The following is a 24,011-nucleotide window of genomic DNA, read 5'->3' as shown; positions in this document are numbered from 1 at the left end:
AGGTCTTCGTTCTACTCTAGATTCAGCAAAGATTGGATAATGAAAGAATAAATTCATATATTCTCAGTTACTGAAAAATACGTCCTTAAATTACTTACTTTAGAATTAAAGGCTGTAATAAAATAGAAATATCACAGCAAATTTTCAGGCAGGCTGCACGAAACCATTCAAATCCATAAAGTTGAAAACAACATTTATGAGGGGAGAAATTTTCCATTTTTGGTTCATCTTCTTCATCAGAAAGGCTTCGTTGTAACAATGCTTCTCTTCTCCAGGAATATTTCCATTCTTATTGTATTCACTTCTAAATAAACTGCTGTCTTGAAGAATTCTGTAATATGCCACCAAATCTACTGTTATACACATCATACAAAATAAGTAAGAGGATACTAACAGGGCAATCAGAAACCATACATCGAAGACAGACAGATAATATCGTAGCTATATGAAATGGGAAATTGACGACGTGTTCACCACTGTTTGAATGATAATTATTGTCTCGAATTTTGAATGCTCTTCAACTTCGTATTTGATTTGGTATTCCAACTAGTTAGATTTGAGTGCCACTGATGTGTCTTAATTAGACAAATCGCGCGACTGGCGATCCAAATAATAAACCTGATATTTGTGATAAGTTGTTACCTTTTTGATGCATCACTGACTTTGGATATATGGCGTACATGTATATGTTTTTTATCATGTTCTACTTGCTACAACCTAGTCATTATGTTCTTAAGTGGCAGTCTCAATAGAATATTTAAGATTATTCTTTATGTTCTATCTATATGCAATTACTATATATTCAAAATATTGTGTCTATTCCATAGACATCAATTAAAATTATCTTACCAAAGTCGTTTCATTAGTCGACGAAGGAATGTTGAAACATTGTTGAAAATGTTTCAACATAGTATTTTCATTGTCGTTCCTTCTCTTATCATGGATACTTGCCATTAGCAACACGACGGTTACTTGGTGCTTGATATGCTTTTCCTTTCGGAGCACCTGATATCATCCTTGGGTTTTGGTGGGGTTCCTATTGCCTCTGTTTTATATACGTAATGCTTTGTAGAAAGTGTTTGTGGCATATCTTTGTTTTTCGTTTTTCTTTTCTTCGACAGATGAGTTTTGTTTCTACTTTTTGTCTCTTTTGCATGCTCCTGTTTTCTTTCTCTCCCTTTCTACGCACAAACCGTATAAAAATCAGTCATTTACCTTGTTCATGTCGTCGAAATCGATATAAAAATAAATTGACATGACCAAAATAAAAAACACAAAATAAATCAGAACAGAGAGATTTAAACCCCACAAAACAATGTATGAGCTGAGGTGCTCCAAAATTGTAAACCAATCACTACTTTTGGAATACTTTGTCCATTAGTGGACGAGACGGGTAAAACAAATGAAATTGAATAGTCAATCCGTAAAAACTCCTCCTAGACCCACCCCCTTTTTCCTCCACGAATATCAAAGAGTAGTGGTTAAAGATTTTGTAGTTAATTTTAATTGTATCTCATTAAACCACAGCGCATTAGATCAGCATCAAAGCGTTAGTTCAACGATGCTGTTTACAAAAATAACAAAATAGCAATTAGAGACAAGCTGATAGTGTAAAAATTGTCAGTACAACAATTCTATCAATCCTGAAAATTTTCGGAAAAAATCTGCCTAACTATTTTGAATTGATTGCCCCATGGTCCGAAACGTTGATTTCTTACTTTTTGGAATTTCCTTGTCGTTATTTCAAAATAGAAGGGTGACCAATGTCCAAACAGTCCTTAACGAGTTTAAGTTAACGGAATAACACACGGCTAATTTTTTTTGCAAATTATAGGAAAATCATTATATTTCACAATCATGATTGTCGTCGTAAGTTCTTGTGGTCACGATTTTCTAAATTCCGTGCTTTTACAAGGTACCCCCCGATACCGTTTTGTAAGGGGAATCTTTTAATATTTACCCAGAAAATCATCACGAACACCTTTTATCAAAAGACGGAAAAAAAAATAACATTTTGGGAGGGCAACTTATGAATGTTAATATCTAAAAAAAACATCTATAGAGATCACTTGTATTGAATCTTATGTAAAAATTCCAAATTTTGGAAATTTTAATGGGTCAAGGTCACTGTAACATCTGAATGAAAATTGTAAATGTGCACCCAATAAGTACAAAGGTCAATCTCGAATCATGTTTTGCAACAGAAATTTCAAATTAGTCCTAAATATAGAACCTATAATTATAATCCTTTAAATTATTCGAATTCATTTCGCTCTAAAAGCATATATGTAGGCAAAGCAAGCTGTCTAAATGTGACTCTGCGTTCTCCCTGAAATTCTAGCTTTAGCCTTCGACCAAAATTTAAGAAAATCGTGACCACTGTAGACAACGACGACATCGATATTTCGATGAGGCCTATTCTCCTCTTTCCAATAATATGAAATACAGCCGTGTGTTATTCCGTTAACCCAAATCGACCAAATTCGTTGACTGGGCACCCTACTAAAATCGAAGGAGCTGGAATTAAAGTAAAGATTGCAAAAATCAACAGTGATGTATACACTCTGGAAACTGGAGAAAAAATTAACTACTTGTTTTGGAGTTATTACCCCTGAAATAATATTTTGTTTGTAGATTTTTGCTGTTACCGTGAAGAATATAGAAGCTAGGTTAAACATGTAAATTGCAAACATGATCAGCAACACAAAGAATAACTATATTATGTGCATATAAAAATCTTAATTAGAAAACTGGCGATTTTTTACTAGGTGAGCAATACAGGCACAGGCGTGCCTCTTGTTTCACTTACCTTCTGAAACATGTTTTTTTCAATAAATGTTGAATCAAATTATTTATAGGAAAAACTAAAAATGAAATTCTTGGATTCTTTGATATGCCGAATCTAACCATGTATTTCGATTTTTAATTTAGGGCCTTGTTCTCAGATTGGTCCACATTGAGGTCCAAAGGGTCCAAAATTAACTTTGTTTGATTTCAACAAAAATTGAATTCTTTGGGTTCCTTGATATGCTGAATCTAATGGTGTATTTAGAATTTTGAGTTTGGGCCCAGTTTTCAAGTTGGTAACAATTGGGGTCCACAGTTAAACTTTGTTTGATTTCAACAAAAATTGAATATATGAGGTTCTTTGATATGCTGAATCTAACCGTGTATTTAGATTTTGGATATTGGACCATAATAGGTAAATGTCCAATTGGACCATAATAGGTAAATGTCCAATTTCATTTTTTTTTAAATTAAGACCACATTCATTCTGTGTCGGAAACATTTGCTATGTCAAGTATTTAATCACAATCTAAATTCAGACCTGTATCAAGCTTGAATGGTGTGTCTATTCTTGCCCAACTGTTCAGGGTTCGACCTCTGCAGTCGTATCAAGCTCCACCCTGCGTGGCATTTTATATTTTGTAGGATAATAGTACATATACTAATGTAATGCTCGTCTTCGGATTAGAGTGTAACCTTTGCGGATTTGTATATGTTGGTGAAACGAAGGGAAGGCTCAATAAACGTGTGTGCGGCCATAGATCAAACATTACCAGCAATGCAAATGACATGCAGAATCTCAATGTTGACGACTTCAAGTCTAAACCTCCTGATTGCACATATGCTAGCTCCCCAATCATATATAATCCTAAATCCATCAATTGGAATCACATCCTTGAAATACTGATAGATTCAGTCGAGAATCATGACAGGCAATTGGCTAAACGCTAAAAAGAAGATGAAATACTCTTTCCGAATGGTTAAAGGCTGTGAGGTCATTGATACAAATTAGAATTAAAAAACTGAATGGGTCTATGAATACACATTCTACATCAACCTTTAAAGACCCAAATGTTGTTTCTATATGTATGTAAAAGTTAAGATAAAAAATCAGCTACTTCATTTATATGATTTTAAGTTAAAAACTATATGCATAGGATTTTTTGTTTATACACAGTTTTGATTTAGAAGAAAAACCGACATGGTTAGAAAATACAAATAAAAACACCATTATAAACACAATTCTATTTTAATATTCTTGTCATGGTTAGAAAATACATAAAATAAAACACCATTTCAAACTCAATCCCAATTTAATATTCTTGTACGTGTCTATAAATAAAACAAATCTATTTAGAAATTTACCTGTGATAATATAATCGGGAGGTTTGGCTAGCTATAAAACCAGGTTCAACCCACCATTTTTTCTTAAAACAGTCCGTTTCTATGTATGTTGGCGTTTACAACATATACCCCACGACACTTACCTAGAAGAAAATCCTGAATAATCATAGGTCTGTTGTTTTTGGAATTTCAACCAAACATGAAGAACTGGATCTTTCATCACTGTATTGGATACCTAAATTACAAAAGTTTCCTGATATTGCTTGGTCTTCCAAGTGCTCCACAAAACCTCTTTCTAAATCACTAACATCGATTTTATCAGCAATCAAAGCCCGACTTCAAAGTTATGTGGAACTACCTACTCTAAGAGCGGCCGGTATGATTTAGATGTCGATAAAATTCGAAAGATCTGTTAGAGTGCATATAATCTAAGTCTCTCTCCTCTTCCAATGGTATGAAAATGTTAGAGACTTTTCTACCCTTTACACAACGCTTCCCTATTCCAAGCTAAATGACAATCTGAAATAATTGGTCTTTCTTTGTTTCATAAAAAAATCCAACGTAGAAACAGGTATCTTGTCTTTGGCAGGGATAACTCGTTCTTTGTAAAAACCACTCTGATTCAAACAAAAAAAATCTTTGAAACTGACATGATCAAGATGCTTGATTTCTTGATTGACAACATATTTGTTACATTTGAAGGACGTTTTTCTCGGTATTCTCATGGGAACCAACTGTGTACTCCTCTTCTTGTAGACTTTTATCTATTTATACGTGATTGACTTCATACAGGAGCTTTTTAGGAAGAATGAAACGAACCTATTAGTATCTTTTATCTTCACGGTACGCTACATAAATGATGTCCTCTCACTAAATAATTTAAAGTTTGGTGACTATGTTGAACGCAACTATCCCATCGAACTTGAAATAAAAGATACATGAAGTACAGTTTCAACCCACCATTTTTTTCTTAAAATGTCCTGTACCAAGTCATGAAAATGGCCATTGTTATATTATAGTTCGTTTCTGTGTTTGCTGCATTTTAGTGTTGTGTTTCTGTTGTGTCGTTGTTCTCCTCTTATATTTGATGTGTTTCCTTCAGTTTTAGTTTGTAACCCGGATTTGTTTTTTTTCTCAGTCGTTTTATGAATTTCGAATAGCGGTTTACTACTGTTGCCTTTATTTATTCAGTCTCATATCGTGAATCCATCTAGAAAATTGATAATGAGGGTCTGTTGAGAACAGAACCTTACGACAAAAGAGATGATTTCAGCTTCGCAATTGTGAACTTTCCATTTCTATGTATCAACATTCCAGCTGCACCTGTATATGGTGTATATATCTACTGACTGAATCGAAATTCCATTACTTGCATTTCCTATCATGATTTCCTTGATACAGGGTTATTGCTCACAAGGCAGATTTTGAACCAAGAGTTCCAAGTGGTGAAGTTGAAATCACTCCTTCAATGTTTTATGGTCGGCATCACGAGTTGGTTGACCGTTATGGAATATCTGTTTTACAGATGACGACGGATATGTTCAAATTGTCGAAAATACAGTCCCGTCCTCTTTTCCTCGAATATGATCTACCAAATTAGACTTATCACCGGGTTTGTACTTACATGAGCAACACGACAGATGCCACATGTGGAGTAGAATATGCTTACCCTTCCAGAGCGACTGAGATAACCTCCGGTTTTTGGAGGGGTTCGTGTTGATCAATCTTTAGTTTCTATGCTGTGGTTTGTGTTCTGCTTGTTTTTTTTTGTCGTATTTCGTCTTTTGCCATGCCATAGGCAGTTTGTTTTCGACTTATGAGTTTGAATATTCCTTTGGTATCTTTCGCCTGTCTTTTACTAATGACGTGCATAAATTATTGATAGTATTTTATTTATTTTTTTATTTTATGACAAATGATGGGTTGTTGTACTTTGTTATTTATCAGTTATTACAATCCATGGGTTGCCCGGCTAACTCCTACTACGAGTTTTAATCAAGAACTTTTTATAATCTGTAGGGCGTTAGACCATATAAACAGATGTGCATATTGTCACGATTTAGATTTTTGTTTTTAATTTCAACAAATTACAGGTTGTTGAACTTTGTCATTTTGGGTAATATACACGGCGACCTATAATAGTAAACTTCTATGTCATTTGGTCTCTGATGTCTCTGATGGAGAGTTGTTTCATTAGCAATCATACCACAACTTATTTTTATATTGATTAAATCACAATTACTGCGCCTCATCTGAGGTGGATATTTCATACCTTGTATGCAGATGCCTAATGTTACGAATTTTCTGTCTGTCATATGTCCATTGTCCTTTATCACATTTGTATGGTTCATCGACTGCTTGAAAAAAGTTATAATTTTTTGTCATTTAAATTTCTCACTTATTATGAGTAATAGGATAACTACATATGCCAACTTGGTATATGGGTTCATTGCAACATCTACATGTTCGTCATGCAGGGTTCACCTGACCTCAACCTCAATTCATGGATCAGATCAAGGTTAATGTTATATGATTAGGTCCATTTCTTAGACACTATAAGCAGAAGGTCAACTATGTGTGTGTATGGAATGATTGTCAGAGGTACATGTCAGTTTGGCTTGTTTCATCTGACCTTGACCTCATTTTCGTGGTATATTAGTCAATGTTAAGTTTTTGTGTTTTGGTCTATTTTTCAAGTACTATAAGCAATAGATCAAATATATCTGGTGTATGGATTGATTGAAAGGTGCACATGTCTGTCTAGCAGTTAGCATCTGACCTTGACATCATTTCATAGTTCATTGCTCAGTGTTAACATTTTATGCATTGGTCTGTTTTTCAAATACTTTTAGCTATAGGTCAGCTATATTTGGTGTATGGAATAATTGAAAGGTGTACATGTCTGCCTTACATGATTTATCTGACGTTGACCTCATTTTCATGAATCTTTAAAAATGTTGAGTTTATCTTTTAAATGTTTTGTTTTTAATAAGACCATATAAACGCTCAATAGAGCTTATGTTTTATGTATACAAATATTCGTCTTAAGCTTTTGAACTTTGAAACTTTGATATGATATATATGTAGTAAAACTTTTATCTTTAATACTTTCAACATAAGTTCAGTGGTCAATAAAGCAGGCAAGACATTTCAGCGTGTGCACTCTTGTATAAATACTTTAGTTAACTTAAGTATAGGTTTTGGATAATGCAACTTGCCAATATTAACTTGTGTAATAAGCACTGTTTTGTTACAAGATTGGAAATATGTTTAAAAAGTGACAAAAAATCTAAGAGCAAAATTGTGGTTTTACATCATTTGTAGTTCATTATAAGACTTATTTTATTTGGCCATTGGATGAAATACGTAGTATCACTGTTTTCTTAAAATCGTTGAACTTGTATAAAGTATAATAACAAAATTACCGAACTCCAAGGGAAATTCAAAACGAAAAGTCCTTTATAAAAAGGCGAAATCAAAAGCTCAAACACATCAAACGAATGGAAAACAACTGGCATATCCCTAAATAATTGCATCATCAACTAAAAATGATGAAATTAAAAAATCCTGAAAAATCTTAGATAAAATTGTCGCTTTTCCTTTCTCTTGGCGTACATAGAATAATGTCTATGCCAAAATTCACTACAAACCGGTTTAGTTTATAACGATTTATCTACTCATAGAGACAAATAGGATCGGACACAAGTTTAAGTAACTTATGATGTCTTCTCATTTTCATAATATAGGAGAAGACTTCAAACCCGTTGATAATACCATTAGGGAATAACCGTCTACCATCAGTGGTCTATACTCTTTGGAGGTTGGGTTGGAGTGTTTGTCCCATAGAGTGAACTTTATTGCTGAAAATTTTCCGAGAAATTTCAAGATAAAAAACATGATTGATATCATATCTGTTACATCGGTCAATCAAATTTGATCTTTCTTTATGAGACCGTTAAATCGATGGCACATATTGTCCCATGTTGAAGGAATGCTCATCAATTTGCCTTGTTTTAGTGGCATTTGTTCTTCTCGAGATAAATCTAGTTTTCTCGACTATTTGAGATATTGTTAAATGAATAGGTATGAAATAGATGGCTTTCAATGAGGCTTTTGGTGTCGTCCACCGGGGGATTTTACAAGAAATCATTTGAGTTTAGGTTGAAGACGACGCTGTCGCCTTTTTGAACTGGAACATTCAGTTTTTCGAAATCCCGTCACTTTTAAGATCCTGTCATAAACAAAAGTAGTTAAAATTATGGATACTAAAACAGGAAGGGGTCAGTGTCGACACCTCCTGGGACGTGAAGTGGGTAGTTTCGTCCCTATTCGATCATTGGATACCTGATATCAGATTTTGACTCAAAGAGACATGAATCAAATAGAACTCAACATTTTATTAAAAATGCACAGCAATGAAGTAAAAAATAGGTTTAGTTCAAAAAAGTAAATGTAATGTATAGTTCTTGTTCGCGTTGTAAGTTTGAATTTATTAAATCGTACCAAAATAATGCCAGTGTAGTTGCTGATAATGAACTCGATTGGAATCAACGCTTAATTTAGACTTCATTTTTGAGTGTATAAGAAGGGTGGCAGGGTAAGCACTGCCGGCTCAAACACATGGAGAGTGCGTGTTCTCCACCACTGTAGCAACTTCGAACAAATTTAAAGAAATAACTTATCACTTTCAAATATGTATGTAAAAATATGGTAAGGAAGGAATATTTAATAAATGAATGTTCTTCAAATTTATAAAATGACTTGAAATTTTAATATTCTTTTAGTTTTAGTTTTTGGCAAAAATTACAGAAGAAAAAGAAACAATAAAATACTGTAAACAATAAAAATGATCAGCAATGCACAATAAACAAAATATAAGATTTTAGTCATGAAACTTTTTCTAGTCTACAATGTTTGAGAGTTGCCATCGTTGAAGATGCACATAGATCCAGTTTAGCAACATAAGCTATGTAGTTCCCTCTAGTTTCATGTCTTTTTAGTGATTAACATTCGTTGTTTGAGGAGATGGTCAAATGGACTACATCTAAGAATTAGAATCATCATCCTTAAAGAAATCAGGGTGTTTGTGGTATCGTCAATAAATTCAGGAAGTTGTGTTTCACATGTAATGGATCATAACATACAGGTCAAGTTAGATTTTAATAGTTTTTGATATTACAATAACAGTAGTTTATAGATTTTGGCCCTTTAGTCTTATTCAGTTCCACATTGTAGATGAGAAAAAAAAATAATAATAAAAAAAAAAACAAAAAACTCCAAGGTAATTCTAAAATGGGAAGTCCATAAAACCTGATAAAATGAAACGCTCGATTCAACCAACGAAACCATGGAAAATAACTATCATATTCATATGTTTAAACTACTGTTATTGTAATAGTGTATGAATTAGAACAAGATCACATTGAATAAGTGAAAATAAGTTTAAGAATTGAAGAATATTTACTGAAAAATAAGCACAAAAAAGGATAGACAAAGGCGTGTCCATGCACCAAGCGCAATAGGCAGAAAGTTTCAAACTAGAGGCTCTAAAGAGTCTGTTTTGCTCACTTAGGTATATGTGCATAATCAACAATGGAATATCTCCAACATTGTAGACAAGAATAGAATTCATGACAAAAATTTCTTTTTTGTTGATTTTGTATTGCTGATAATTTTTTTCATTTTAGTTTCTCTCTATCTTCTTTAGCTTTTGCTCAAAACACAAAAGAGGTTAAAAAATCCTCATTTAAGGGCAATCACTCCTATAAAGAGTGACAGTCTACTTACAATATCGATAAAATTTGACTTGTTTGTGGATCTTGCCTTGCTGATCATTTTTGTTATTTAAAGTTTCTATTTATCTATTATATCTATATAAGGCAAAACGCAATAAAAAAAATGATAAAAATCGTCATTAAAGGGCAATAACTCCAATAATTATTCGTCGGAAAATTTCCTACATATTGTCTTGAATGTAGGTCTTGTCTTGCTGATAATTTTTGCTTATCTAATTAAGTTTCTATCTATCTATTACAATTTTAAAGATATGAGGCAAAAATGCAAAAATTGGTAAAAATCATTATCAAATGGCAATAACTCTTATTAGACATTTTCGAAAACTTATCGACACTGACGCTTACACCTATGCCTAGGACGACAGGTAACCTTTTTAGGTGGGGTCATCTCAAGGTGTTCAATGAGCACAGGTATTTATGAAAAAATATATATAACTTACACTTTAAATATTGTATAAAAAAATATTTTCAATGATTTGTTGATTTATTGGCTCTGGTTTGAAGCTGAGAATTGACCGATCTTCATATTATAATTTTTAAAAAAGGGGGCTTGGCTTTGCGTAAATTAGTAGAACTTTCCACAGAAAGTCAGGATTCTACTTAGTCAAAATCATCTCTCAATAACGCCGATTAATTTTTTCAATCGTAAAAATGGAAGCCATTGTAGGGATGACCCGCGCTGTCAACTTAGCTCTTGAAAACCGATAAATTTATCCACTTGGCATAATTACGATCCTTACATGACAGTTGTGTTTTTTTGTACAAATGTATCTACTAGCTATAAAGCATCTCATGTACTTTTAGGCCTTTAAGTTTTGTCAACTAAAAACTATTGTCTGGTTGGTTGTCAGCGGGAAATTTTGAAAGTTAATAAAAACATTAAAAATATTCTATTTAAGTATTATGTGGAAGGGCAGACTAAACATTTGCAGCGGTTGAAGAATAATTAACCTAGATTACACACACATTTTTTCAATTATGCATTTTTAAGATTCACTTATAAAGTCATGGACTTTTTGTATAAATCCAAGGAGGAGTTGGTGAACAACATTTGTTCCACTTTTTTTTATACATTTCATAAATAAAATAATTAATATGCCTAAATTGTTCACTAAAAAATGAGTGAACGAAAGTAAAACAAAATACAACTAAGAAAAACACTTCCAGTTTAAACATTTGAAATGTACAAAGCTTTTCTTATGTTATTCAAACACACCTACTCTGATGTTATGACACATTAGAAAGGTAATTCACTTGACCCATATATTTCCTGTTTTGAATGTGTAATGTTATTTTATCAAAATGTAGCCTAAATATAAAAAAAAATAATGGATCTGAAGCGAGACTGATGTGTCAATATATTTGCTTTATACGTATTCAGGACAAAACAGTCAACTCAAACACGCTTGAACGTAAAAAGGTGTACCCGATTTTCTCTTTTGATAAGATGAATACCCATTTTGGATATTTTACCCCAAAAACTACATGAAATGTAATTAACTGCTTGAAAAAGATCAATCAGTATAATTCGACAATTAGAAGAAAACAGTTGGAATATCAAAAATCATCACTAAAAGAATTCCAAAACTGATGAGAGGACTTTGTGTTTCTAGCTCAGATTTTGAATTAAAAATTATAGAAAACCAACTAACGAATAATGAATTTATATTTTTATTCTACCTCTGCTGAGTCAAACAAAGTTTTACGAGGGGAGTCTTTTTCTTCTATGGGATATATATCCTATTTGCAAGGTCATCATATTAAAAATATATGCGTTTATTTTTAAATATAATTTACCTCGTTAATATAGTTATAAAATGTTAAATTAAATTCATTTAGTGTATTTTGACATTTTGATACGGTCCCTCTATTTTTTTAGTCAGTGCAGGTATCGGTGTCGGTATAAGTGTCCGTGTAGATGACTTTTCGAAAATGTCTATTACGAGTCGATTTCGACCATGCATACTTATATTTTTACAACTTAAAGTTTCTCTCTATCTATTATAGTTTTCAAGATAAAAGACAAAAAATGAAAAAAAAAATGGTAAAATTTGTCATTTGAGGGCAATAAGAAGTTGCCTGACAGTTTTGACATCAATAAACAATTGGTGGAGCTCAACATTTTGAACATGTTTGTCCTGTCAGATTGTCTCTATTTATAACGGTTTCCAAATATAATAGACAAAACTTGCGTTTTACCCCTTTGTTCTATTTTTAGCCATGTCGGCCATCTTGGTTTGCAGGCGGGATCAATTTTTAAACTACATACCCCAATGATGATTGTGGTCAAGTTTGGTTAAATTTGGTCCAGTAGTTTCATAGGAGAATATTTTTGTAAAAGTTAACGGACGACGACGACGACGGACGACGGACGCCAAGTGATGAGAAAAGCTCACCTGGCCCTGTGGGCCAGGTTAGCTAAAAGAAAGACTAGTTTACATTGGATGAGAAATGCATATTGATTATTCTAATTAAGGGCCCTAGGGTGGAATTAACCTATCAACGAACCCTGTACTATGATATGATATTAATCTATTCGCCTCATCCGCATTTTTCCCCCGTCCGATCTCGATTTTAAATTAACTACCCGTTTATTTACAAACAAATCTTGGATGTACATTTGGAATTGTATAAAGTTAGAAATGATGTATTACAAAATAATTATTACTTAACACGCAGTTAACTTGTATACAACCTATTGATATTATAGTTGCCAATCGTATGTACTTTGTATTGAGCCTTTACCGAATTGAGCCTTTACCGATTGTTAGAATTGAGTCTGTGCTGATAAATATTGTATATTGTCAATCGTCTATTTATATCAGATGTACTAGCAACGTCATGCGTCACCAAGTTTTTATATGATTAGACCGGACCAGGAACTTAATGTAAGACCATTAAGGTAAGGCTGCCCATTTTTATCATTTCGTCGTGTTATATTTTGTTTGTAGAGGCTTAAACATAAATACAACTAAGTGTACTGTATTTCTTATTGTACGTGGGTAAGCCTCGATCGCTCGCTCGTATGAGTAACCACTTTGTTAAAGTAAGTATTTTTGCGTGTTTTTTGTTGTTGCAAAAAACATTTTACATATGGCAATCGTATATATTTTTACAAGGAGAGATTTCAGTGTGTATTTACTATTGGACTATTTTTGACAGATCTTATTACAGATCTTAAACAAGTACCTTGTGAGATCATGTATTTCGCTTTTCTTTCGTGCTTTATGTTAATTATATGGTGATGACAAATTTCGGAAATTATATTAGATAACTAATCTCCATTTCTATATTGTTAATGTTTGCGTTAAAGTAAGATATATAGTTATCAAAGGTACCAGGCTTATAACTTAACACGCCAGACGCGCGCTTCGCCCCCACAAGACCTACCAGTGACGCTCAGATCACAACAGCAATAAAGCCAAACAAGTACAAAGCCGGAGAGCATTAAGGACCCAAAATTCCAAACGGTTGTGCCAAATACGGCTAAGGTTATCTATGCCTGGGATAAGAAAATCCTTAGTATTTCGAAAAATTCATACTTTTGTAAACAGGAAATTTATATAAATGACAATATAATTGATATTCATGTCAGCACCGAAGTGCTGACTACTGGGTTAGTGATACCCTCGGGGACGAAACGTCCATCAGCAATGGCATCGACCCAGTGGTGTAAATAGTGTCAAAGGTACCAGGCTTATAACTTAACACGCCAGACGCGCGCTTCGCCCCCACACGACCCACCAGTGATATACGTTTTTAATAGATATTTTCACACGCTTAAATTTACAACATGTACTGACAATGACAAATCTAAATATATCTATATATTTGTAGATATATTGAAAGTCAAAGAAAATGAAGAAACTTCGTTTTAAGTCAACAAACAAAATCAAAGGAAAACGAAAACGAAATAAAAGATTTTTCTTATGACAAATTTGAAATTTTAAAAGATAAGGACGAAAATAGTGAGTATTTTAAACAGGTCAACATTCTGCCAGATTTAGAAACGGATATACCAAGCAGAGCATGGAAAAGAACGAGTGAAAAACAATCTTTTAAAACAGTAGCCCCACTGAATATTCATTCTCCAGTAAAACCTGATTGTTTACGATTTGTTTGTTTGTCTGATACACATTCTAAGCTACATGTGGACAATATGTTGAATTTTTATGTTCCTCCTGGAGACATCTTACTGCACGCAGGAGATTTCACGAATGAAGGAAGACCACTAGAAATTGAAAGATTCAATGAATTCCTCGGTAAGAATGCATAATTTGGATTCAGTAGTATTCTTTGAAATAAGTTGATATATAATAATATTGAGATGTACTGTGCAAATTTTTGTTGAACTGTGCCGATCACAAGACCAAAAAGGTTCAAATTGTTGATGATTGATTTCTGCTTTGCTTGTTTGATGTTTTGATTCAAACGTGTCATGCATATTCAGGACGAAAATAAATAAACATTCATTACAAAAGCTAAGTTGACCGTGATGACGGGCGGGAAAAAAACTAAACTTCAACTTGAAAATAAGAATATGTTAGGTACGGCAAATGTCGCCTTACAACAGGCCTCCTATGGATCCATGGAGAGGTTTATACAAGGATTCAAAGAGCCGTCCTGAAAATTCATGACATATTTGTAGCTAGACGTGAAGCAACCAACGATCAATCATTATACAGTAACCCAAGGACATAAAGACTAAAAGACATCTAGAGTTAATCATGTGATCTTCAACACTTCTAAAGACAAGTTTAGCATAGACCATCAACATCAAGTTCATTACCTAATTGTCGAAACACGTTTAGCTAGATATAACTAAAGACAACCACTGAGGAAGGTACTGACTTGGGATAGGCAAATGAAGATGGGTCGGGTTAAACTAATTTTTATGATCTCAGTGACCATCCTTTTAATCTCAATTGAGTGTCAAAATTTTTGCGGGTCTCGGTGAACGAGTGGTCTAAGTAGTCGAACTACTGTACCACAAGCCTGTCAACACTGAGGTTGTGAGTTCGAATCCCGCACGTGGTAGGTGCGCTCGACTCCAATCTTAATTGAATAGGATTGTCAGTTTTCTTATCGAAGGTCAGTGGTTCGCTCCGGGCACTACGGCTTCCTCCGCCAATAAAAACTGAACGCCACGAAATAGCACAATATTGTTGAAAGTGACGCTAAACATCAAGCAATCAATCAAAATGTACGTAAACGTTCAATAAAATTAGTACAGGAAAATCACCCTTTTATAATGATTTAAAAGATAACAAAACTACAGATGACAATATGATTGACTTTTTATATATTTGAAAGCTTATTTTATAAAACAGGGACTGTCTACGGTGTCCTGTAGATGTTAAATTATTAGTGAAAATATTTACAAAATTGCATTGACTTAGTACTAGATGTCAGATTTTCATACAAGAATTTATATAAGTAACTAATCCACTTCTTGATCAGGAAAAAAACATTTGATCATGATGTGTCAAATGAATATCTATATATATTTCATTTCGTTTGAAAATGGGTTTTTCCCGTTTGGTATTTGTATTAATTATATATAGATGGGAACTAGTGTAACTAGTTCTGAAACTAGTTCTGCAAGAGTATGTACTATTTATAAAATTTGATAGTACGTGCACAAGGCACGAGAAAAGTTTTGGCGGTTTCTACGGGTAGGGTTTTATGGTACTGTATAAAGTTTGGCATTTAAATGTATTAGTATCGAAGGTGCTCGCATTTACGTCGAATCGTCACGAAGTTAGTCACATTAGTATATATACAGTGGCTGCTATGTTTATTACATGTATTTATATATGTTGGTTGTATAAAAGAAACCTGTATTATAAAGTTTAATAAAATAATGTATCGCAAGAGAAGATAATATGTTACTGCGAGCAACTAATCCTATTTCTGTGTTTGTTTTGTTTAAAGCCTATTGAATTTAGAGTAGAAATACTTTAAATTCGGACGAGCAGGGCGAGGGAGAATTTAAATATCACAATATTTATGATAGACAGTTGAGCATTCTGTCACTATTTCAAAATTTACACATGTGACAATATGATTGACGTTTTACATCTTTGAAAACCTATTTGATAAAACTGTCTATGATATTCATTAGATGTTAAATTATTAAAAAAAATGTTTACAAAATAACAAGTATTAGCTATCAGAATTTTAATCAAGTATAAGTCATTAATCCACCGTTTGAACAGGGAAAAACATTTGACCATGATGTGTCTATTTTGATAGATGCATTTCTTCTGCTTTATATATCAGAGAATTATAAAAAGAGAACTTAGTTTTCTATTAGGGGATTAATTAGGTAGATGCAGAATTGATGAGTATAGTATGTATGTTTAAAGTATTAAAGAAAGTCAAATACATTTATAAAAGTGTTAAAAAAGCATATGTATAATACTTTGACATATACCGGCATCTACTATGCATATGTTAAACTTAATTACCACACATACTAGCTGGATTGACCAAGGATGAGCTCAGTGTGTCGTTATCTTGCAAAATAACATATTTGAATATTTTCTTGCAGTGGCTTTAAACAAATGTGTGTCAGTTTTAATTTATATTACAATGAATTAGTATTAAACTCAAGATTCTGAATGAAAATAATGTAAATGAGTAATTGTTATACTCCATACAAATGAATTTTCTGGATTCCCGCTTTACTACCCATGGGTGTGTGTCTAATTGATGCGTTATAAATTTCAGGTAAACTATCTCATAAAAAGAAGATTGTAATCGCAGGAAATCATGAGTTGTCTTTTGACGAAAATCTTTTTACCGAAGCTTACTGTTTTAAAGAAAGAATTGATGAAGTCAAACGTTATCTCAGATCCAAACGTATAAAATTTGTTAGAGAAATGGTGACTAACGCTATTTATTTACAAGATTCAATGGTTTCTGTTTGTGGAATAAATATCTATGGATCTCCTTGGTAAATATTTTCATGAAACTGCAAATTAAGAATGCAATGTAAGCTCTATCAGAAGTTTGTTGAAGACATGTAATGTGTACCGATGTCTTTACACAATTGCAGATTTTGTACTTGCACTTACTGTTTTAGAAATAGTGTGGTCAATTCAAGGCACTCCTTGAAATAATCTATAAAAAACAGTTTAAAAGTCAAGAAATTAAAAAACTCTGATGGATTAAAAACCCTCAAAGTGCGCACCCATTCCATCCATCCTTTGATGCAAAAACATAATTTATTGAAATCAGGTCTCTAAAAATCATTTGATACTAACATATCTTACTACATGTATATGTAAAAAAAATTTCGGTTTTATCTCTTCTTCTTTTGTTACAGACATCCGTAAACTATTAAGACGACTACTTTCTCATAATCTCTTATTAGAATATTATTATTTGTTTATGTTATAAAAAACATATTTACTGTTGTTTATATAAAGAATGAATTATATGATATCCACGTTGTAGGAAACTGTCCTATTCATTGCTCGTTATTCGCATGCTTATATTGTCACGGAATAGAAGTTCCTTCATAATATAAGTTCCAAGTGGAAGAAATATTCTGTAATACTGTTTCCATTGGAACAAATATTACAGTATTTGTTCCTTACGGAATAAAGGGTATAGAATATCTGTTCCAACATGAACAGATATTATGACATTGTTTATAACAAAGTTTCCAGGGGAACTTCTGTTAGGCGGAACAAATACACGTTGACAATATTCTTATTCAAGCAAAACTCCAAGATACACGTTTTACCGAAAAAAACACAAATGACTATAAATAAAATTGGGAAATTGATATACATTAACATTTTAAAACTGCGTGTAGCGACTTAAGCTTTTAACACTTTATTTCAACCTATATTCAAGCAAGGTAAATGAGAATAGATATCGGATATCTTGTACGGACTCCTTTATATCTTTTGTCCCGTGTATTGAAGTTTTTCAATTGAATTTGCTCTTTTTACGTCACTGTGTGTACTTTTTTTAGTTGCGTTGATATATAGTTTGTTTTAAATATTTTAGGCAACCCCTATATCGTAGTTGGGCGTTCAATGTCAATGTGGTGAAGAAATATTGGAAAAGTGGAATTGGATACCTGAAAATGTTGATATTCTCATTACACATGGACCACCTGTTGGTGAGTTTTATATAAGGAAAACACCTTTTTTCTTCATGGTACCACTTCGTACTTCGAAGTTAGATATTGTATCAACAATTATTAGGTTAACAACTAGTAAATACAATTTATTGGATTTGATGAGATAATAATATCACTTAACAATCTTATGAATTCAGACATGGTATGCTTTTCCTTTTCCTGATGTGACCCTCGGGTTCAGGTGGGGTTGCCCCGTTGTATTTATGTAGAGCTTTGTAGACAGTATTTCTAGCATATCTTTGTTTTTCGGGGTTTTATTGTGTCATGAATATGTCGGTCTCTCTTCTACAGATAAGTTTTGTTTCTACTTTTGATCTCTAAAGAATGCCCTTGTTTTTTCTTTATCTCCCTCTCTCCGCATAAACCGTATAAAAATCAGTCCTATACATCTTCGAAATTGATATAAACAATATCGGTTCAACGTTGTGTCACAATCGTTCACCATTCCCATGCATTCTTTGCATCGTTAGAATTGTTGACAATATTGACAATTTCGATTAAACAACGGAACTTTCTTTTAACATCGTCCCTTCTTTAATTGCTTTGATAGTATATATTAAGATTACGATGTTGAGAGTATCTCTTCAACATCGTTATAATTTGTCGATTCGTCTTTTACCTTGGTAATGGGAAATCTAGTGAACGACATCAATAGAAAATAATTCATTCTTCTAATGAAAAAGTCGATAAAATCAATAATAAAACAATTCTGGTGACGATACTGATCAAAAGTAATTTCTAAACAACAATTGTGCTTTCTTAAGAAACAATTTTTTAAATTGTGTTATTAGAAATCTACATGCAAATACACGATGTGTTATGTTCAGTATTTATCGAGATAATTGCATTAGAAGCTTGTGAAACTGAAATCTAAGAAATGTTAATTTTTGCTGCATATTGATAAAAAAGAAAGATTCCCACTGTTGGAAACTTCGTTCACGTCGTCGACATCGAAATAGTATGAAAATACCACAAAGGCCATTTAGACTGGACATCTGTCCTTTATCTATTTGGCTCTGACTCAGATACCCGTATGTTGTAAGGGAAAGAACCAGCTTAAAATGCAATCAAAATCACAAGTCTAAGAAGGACAGTTCACGACATGACCAAAATAAAAAGAATAATAGACAATCAGAACAATGAAATTCAAACCCACTAAAACAAGGTATGAGGTGAGGTGCTCCGAATTTGTAAACCAATCTTGCTCTACTATTGGAATACCTTGTCCGTTAGGGGACGCGAGAGGTAAATTAACATGCGATGCAACAAATGAAAACGAATAGTCAATCCGCAAAACATCTTCCTACCCCCACCCTTGCAAGAATATATAATGGTCGTCTCCTTATCAATATCAATTGCTTCATTGTCTTGACTAACAGTTTTGATGTATTTGATCTCCTTAAACCACAGCGCACTTAATAAGCATCAAATTTAAGTGTATGTTCAACGATGCTGTTGACTAAGACATCAAAAATTCATCTCTTGCTTGAGTAGTGGGGCATGGATTTTGTTTCTCGGGACTTAAATGTCTTCTCGACATTTTTTTCAATAACATACATGATTTTTTTCATAACCTTTATGTTGAACTATTAGTATTTTTTCCTTCTAATCTATATTTTGACATTTTTACCCATTATGTCTGTTTGTTTTGCTTACACATTGTTGTCAATATAATGGAATTCTATATGACTGTCATACAAGTTAGAGGTTAAGTTAGCTACAAAACCAGGTTTAATCCACCTTTTTCGACATAAGGAAATGCATGTACCAAGTCAGGAATATGACAGTTGTTTTCCATTCGTTTGATGTGTTTGAGCTTTTGATTTTGCCATTTGATAAGGGACTTTCCGTTTTGAATTTTCCTTGGAGTTCGGTAATTTTGTAATTTTACTTTTTGGAAACTAACCATTTAGCTCACCTGGTCCGGTAAGAGTTTGCCATCACTTTGCGTCCGTCAACCGTTAGATTTTTCTTTAAAAATCTTCTCGTCTAAAGCTGTTCAATGGATTGAAACCAAGTTTGTCTGCCACATTTATAGGATATCAACTATAAAGTTTGTGTTTATGTCAAGGTTGTTCAACCAACATGGCCGCCTTGTCTAAAAATAGAGCACAGGGTTCAACTACAGTTTTGGTTTATATCTCTAACAAAATAGCAATTAGAAGAAAAAAAACCGGATAGGGTAAAAAATAGTCAGCACAAAATTTTCTATCAACCCTGAAAAATTCAAGTTATTGCCCCATGGTTCAAAACGTTGATTTCTATTAATTTTTTGAGCATTTCCTTGCCTTTATTTAAAAAAAACTAAGAGCTAGGTTAAAAATGTAAATTTCACAAATCATCAGCATGAAAAATGATGTATCCACCCTTGAAAATTCGAGAAAAATTTAACTTCTTATTTTGGAGTTATTACCCCTGAAATAATCATTTTTGGTAGATTTTGTTTCTGTTATCATGAAGAATATAGAAGATACGTTAAACATGTAAAGTGCAAACATGATCAACAACATAAAAAGTAGTTATAGTATTTGCATATAAAGTCCTTATTAGCAAACTAGGTGTGCCACTTACCTTCTGAACATTATTTTTTGAAGAAATTTAGAATCAAATTAATTATCTATTTAAAAACACATCCCACCAAAAACGAATTGTTGGTGCCTAACCAAAGTGGCAACCACACGTTACAAAAAAATAGATAATATAAATATCTAGAATCAATTTAAACTTGAATTAAGTAACTGCCCAAGATGGTCGATACTAATAAAAAATGTAAATCTTTACTCATCAGGTCACGGTGATCTAACCAAGGCTGGTATAAATGTTGGCTGTGTTGAACTTTTAAACACTGTACAAAAACGTGTTAAACCAAAGTATCATTTATTTGGTCACGTACATGAAGGTAAGTCATTCCCAAAACTAAAAATAAGTTCCAAAAACACACGACAGAAACATCAGAACATGCAGAATAAAAGTATTGTACTTTGGCAAAGAAACAGAAACTTGCAAAAAATAAAGCATTATTTTGTTTAAACCTTCATATATATCATAAGCTGAAAGCACGATTAGCAAGACTTGAGTTTTTACAATAACACAATGCAACGCACGTTTTCGGTTTTATTGCTGAACACAAATATGTAACAAATGTTATTGATTTTTAGATGGATAGTTTATTGTTGATGAAATTGGATCAGTTTGTAATCGTTGATAGATTGATAAAGTGAAAAATATAGTCCGGATTATTATTTTCAAAAAAAATAATTCATGGGTAATGTGGAGTGAATCTATATTTTATCTCTATATAAATCTATGAAATCACTTATCTTTGTTTTGTTAACACAAAGAACTTTATTGATAGGTTTTTACTTTTAAGGTTATGGGGTAACAACAGAATGGAAAACAGTGTATATCAATGCATCTTCTTGTACCAAAGGATATAATCTGAGTAATTCGCCAATAATATTTGATGTGCCCTTGCCTCCTGGCCAGTCGAAAGACAGATTACGAAAAAGTGTTGAAGTTGTGTCTTATTCAAAAGAGGAATCTGCCAGTAAAACAGTCATAGGCACCAGCCAAAAATGACATAGACAACAAACGATTGACCTTACAACAGTTGAAATCGATTTTTCTATGTGGTGTTTTGTAGGTTGTTGTTTGAAGTTTTTGCCGATTTCGCTTTTTGCCATGGTATTTTACTCCATTAAAAATTGGTTGAGTGTCATACTAGAAATAAAATTTTCGAACAAGACCGTATGACTTAATTATAAGTTGCCAGCATTTCAACATGGGTTCAACACGCGGGAATCGGTGATGATAATGTTTTGTACGTTTTAGAATTCTAATTAACAAATAGCAAATATTTAATTGTTTATTTAAAGTTCATGATTCAAAGATGACATGCAGAATATTTTATTTCTTATAACATATACATTTAGCTGTTTTAGACTCATTCCATATTACGGAGTCACACAGCGTGTTTACATTCATATATTGATTTTCAGTTATGCAGCACACTAGGATGATGAGTATTGCAACAAGTTCCGCCAGTGGTATTGATCATATTTGTGTAACGGACCTATATGGTGACGCACTGCAGGTTTTAAATATTAGGCATAGATAATGGCATCTACTCTAAACGGTCCGCAGCTGGTTCCCTATGCCTGATCGTGTATATAATTTTCCATTAGCTCTTTTATGGTTTCCTGATAAAGGTGTTCAGAGAGAGGGTGGTAGATGGCTCTCTGGTTGGAAAACAAATTTTTGGGCATGAAATTGGTTAAAAAAATACGGACAGTTACGCCTTATTTCCTCGAACATCGGATTTGCCAATACTGTCCTTGATTCGAAGTTTCAAATCGACTCCAGTAGAATGGTCTTTCTTTAGTCTTGCATTTTACTCAATCTATATGAGATTGGTGTTAATCCATGTTTCCTTTTCCGTGTTTGATACTTGGATTAAGGGTTAACCCAATGGTGTGTGAAATATGTCAATTGTAAATTGCTTTGTTCTTCAATAAACAGCTGTGTCGTGGTCGTATATTTACAAAGAATTCCGCTCAAACCGGTGCTAGGGGTCGTTTTAAGCTTGCAGTGAGGCGACTCTGAGATAAAGAAAAGATATAAAGCGCAGTTCCTTTGCTTTTTGAGATTTTTCGTGTGCATGTACAGATTTTGTGTTATGTGCCATATCCTTTCTTTTCTATCATGCAAATCATTTTTATCCCCGTGACAAAATATCGGGGTTCATATTGTTTTATCCCTGTCCGGCCGTCAGTCCGTGCGTCTCACATATGGTATATAGTTTGTCCAGTTAACTCCTTCTACAATTTTAAGCAAAAACTTTTGTATTATATAGGGTGTTAGTACATATGTTTAAGGTGTGAATGTTGTCAGGATTTTGATTTTCTTAATTTTCAAAAAAACGACCGGTTGTTGAACTTTCTTATTGTATTGTAATATAAAGTATGCAGAGTAGATGGTTCGTCCGGATAACTCCTCGTATAGTTTTCAAGCTAGGAGTTTTATATTATGTAGGATAGTAGTGCATATAATAATTTACTAAAGGTGTGCATAACATAAGGATTTTTATCTATTTTTTTTATTTTCATGGTTTGTCCGTCTAATTCTTAAAATAGTTTTCAAGCTAGAACTTTATATCATGGTTTGTCCGGCTAACTCCTACAATAGTTTTCAATTTAGACGTTTATATCATGTAGAGTGTTAGTACATGAAACAAAAGGTGTGCATATTGTCAAGATTTAGATTTTTTGTAATTTTCCACAGATGACGGGTTGTTGAACTTTGTCATTTTTGGTAATATAAATGGATTGAATCACGATTATTGCAGGGCATGGAATGTGTCTAAAAAGACACAGCATCTAAAGTTGTCCTTCAACTTCACTGTTTCTAAAGCCAGCGGGAGCATCATCTTTGTCTAATTAGGATAAAGATTGCATTCATGTATTCACAACCTCAATGGGATTTGCTTGAATGTTATATTTCCAGACCTAATCACTACTTTTTAGAGCACAAAAACAGTGATATGAGGTGAAGATTACTAACATCGTATCGCAGTACCTGTTAAGCAGTTTATCATGAAATATATGTTAGACTCAGATCGACGTCCAATGCGACGTTATGTATTACTAAACCGACTTTCGATTGATCGGAGTCTCCTCTCGTCGATGTCCAATGTCAAACGATAGACAGAATAAAAAAAAGTACAGCCAATTGTTGAAAGTATAATTAATTGGTCTCTACAAGATTAAAATCTTATACACAGGAAAAATTGCAACATATGCTTTTCATATGTTTTCAAAACATATGAAAAACATATGATTTTCATATGTTTTTCATATGTTTGTCCCAAACATATGAAAAACATATGTTTACAAACATATGTTTACATATGTTTTGAAACATATGAAAAC

The 24,011-nt window shown here is 33.0% G+C and overlaps 1 protein-coding gene and 1 pseudogene across 1 annotated transcript in view; both read left to right on the top strand.

Moving 5' to 3' along the window:
* The first annotated feature begins 12,534 nt into the window (after nucleotides 1–12,534).
* Nucleotides 12,535–24,011, top strand: part of LOC127728690 (coiled-coil domain-containing protein 13-like) — a 93,757-nt gene continuing 82,280 nt past the window's right edge. The window contains exon 1 of the mRNA XM_052236306.1: nucleotides 12,535–12,828. The gene's annotated coding sequence lies outside the window, so the exon portion shown is untranslated. The remainder of the gene's footprint in view (nucleotides 12,829–24,011) is intronic.
* On the top strand, nucleotides 12,788–23,381 carry LOC127727786 (metallophosphoesterase MPPED2-like; annotated as a pseudogene).

The sequence above is a fragment of the Mytilus californianus genome, unplaced genomic scaffold (genome assembly GCF_021869535.1).
Source record: "Mytilus californianus isolate M0D057914Y unplaced genomic scaffold, xbMytCali1.0.p SCAF_2, whole genome shotgun sequence".
NCBI lineage: Eukaryota > Metazoa > Mollusca > Bivalvia > Mytilida > Mytilidae > Mytilus > Mytilus californianus.
This window is presented reverse-complemented; position numbering and strand designations above follow the sequence as displayed.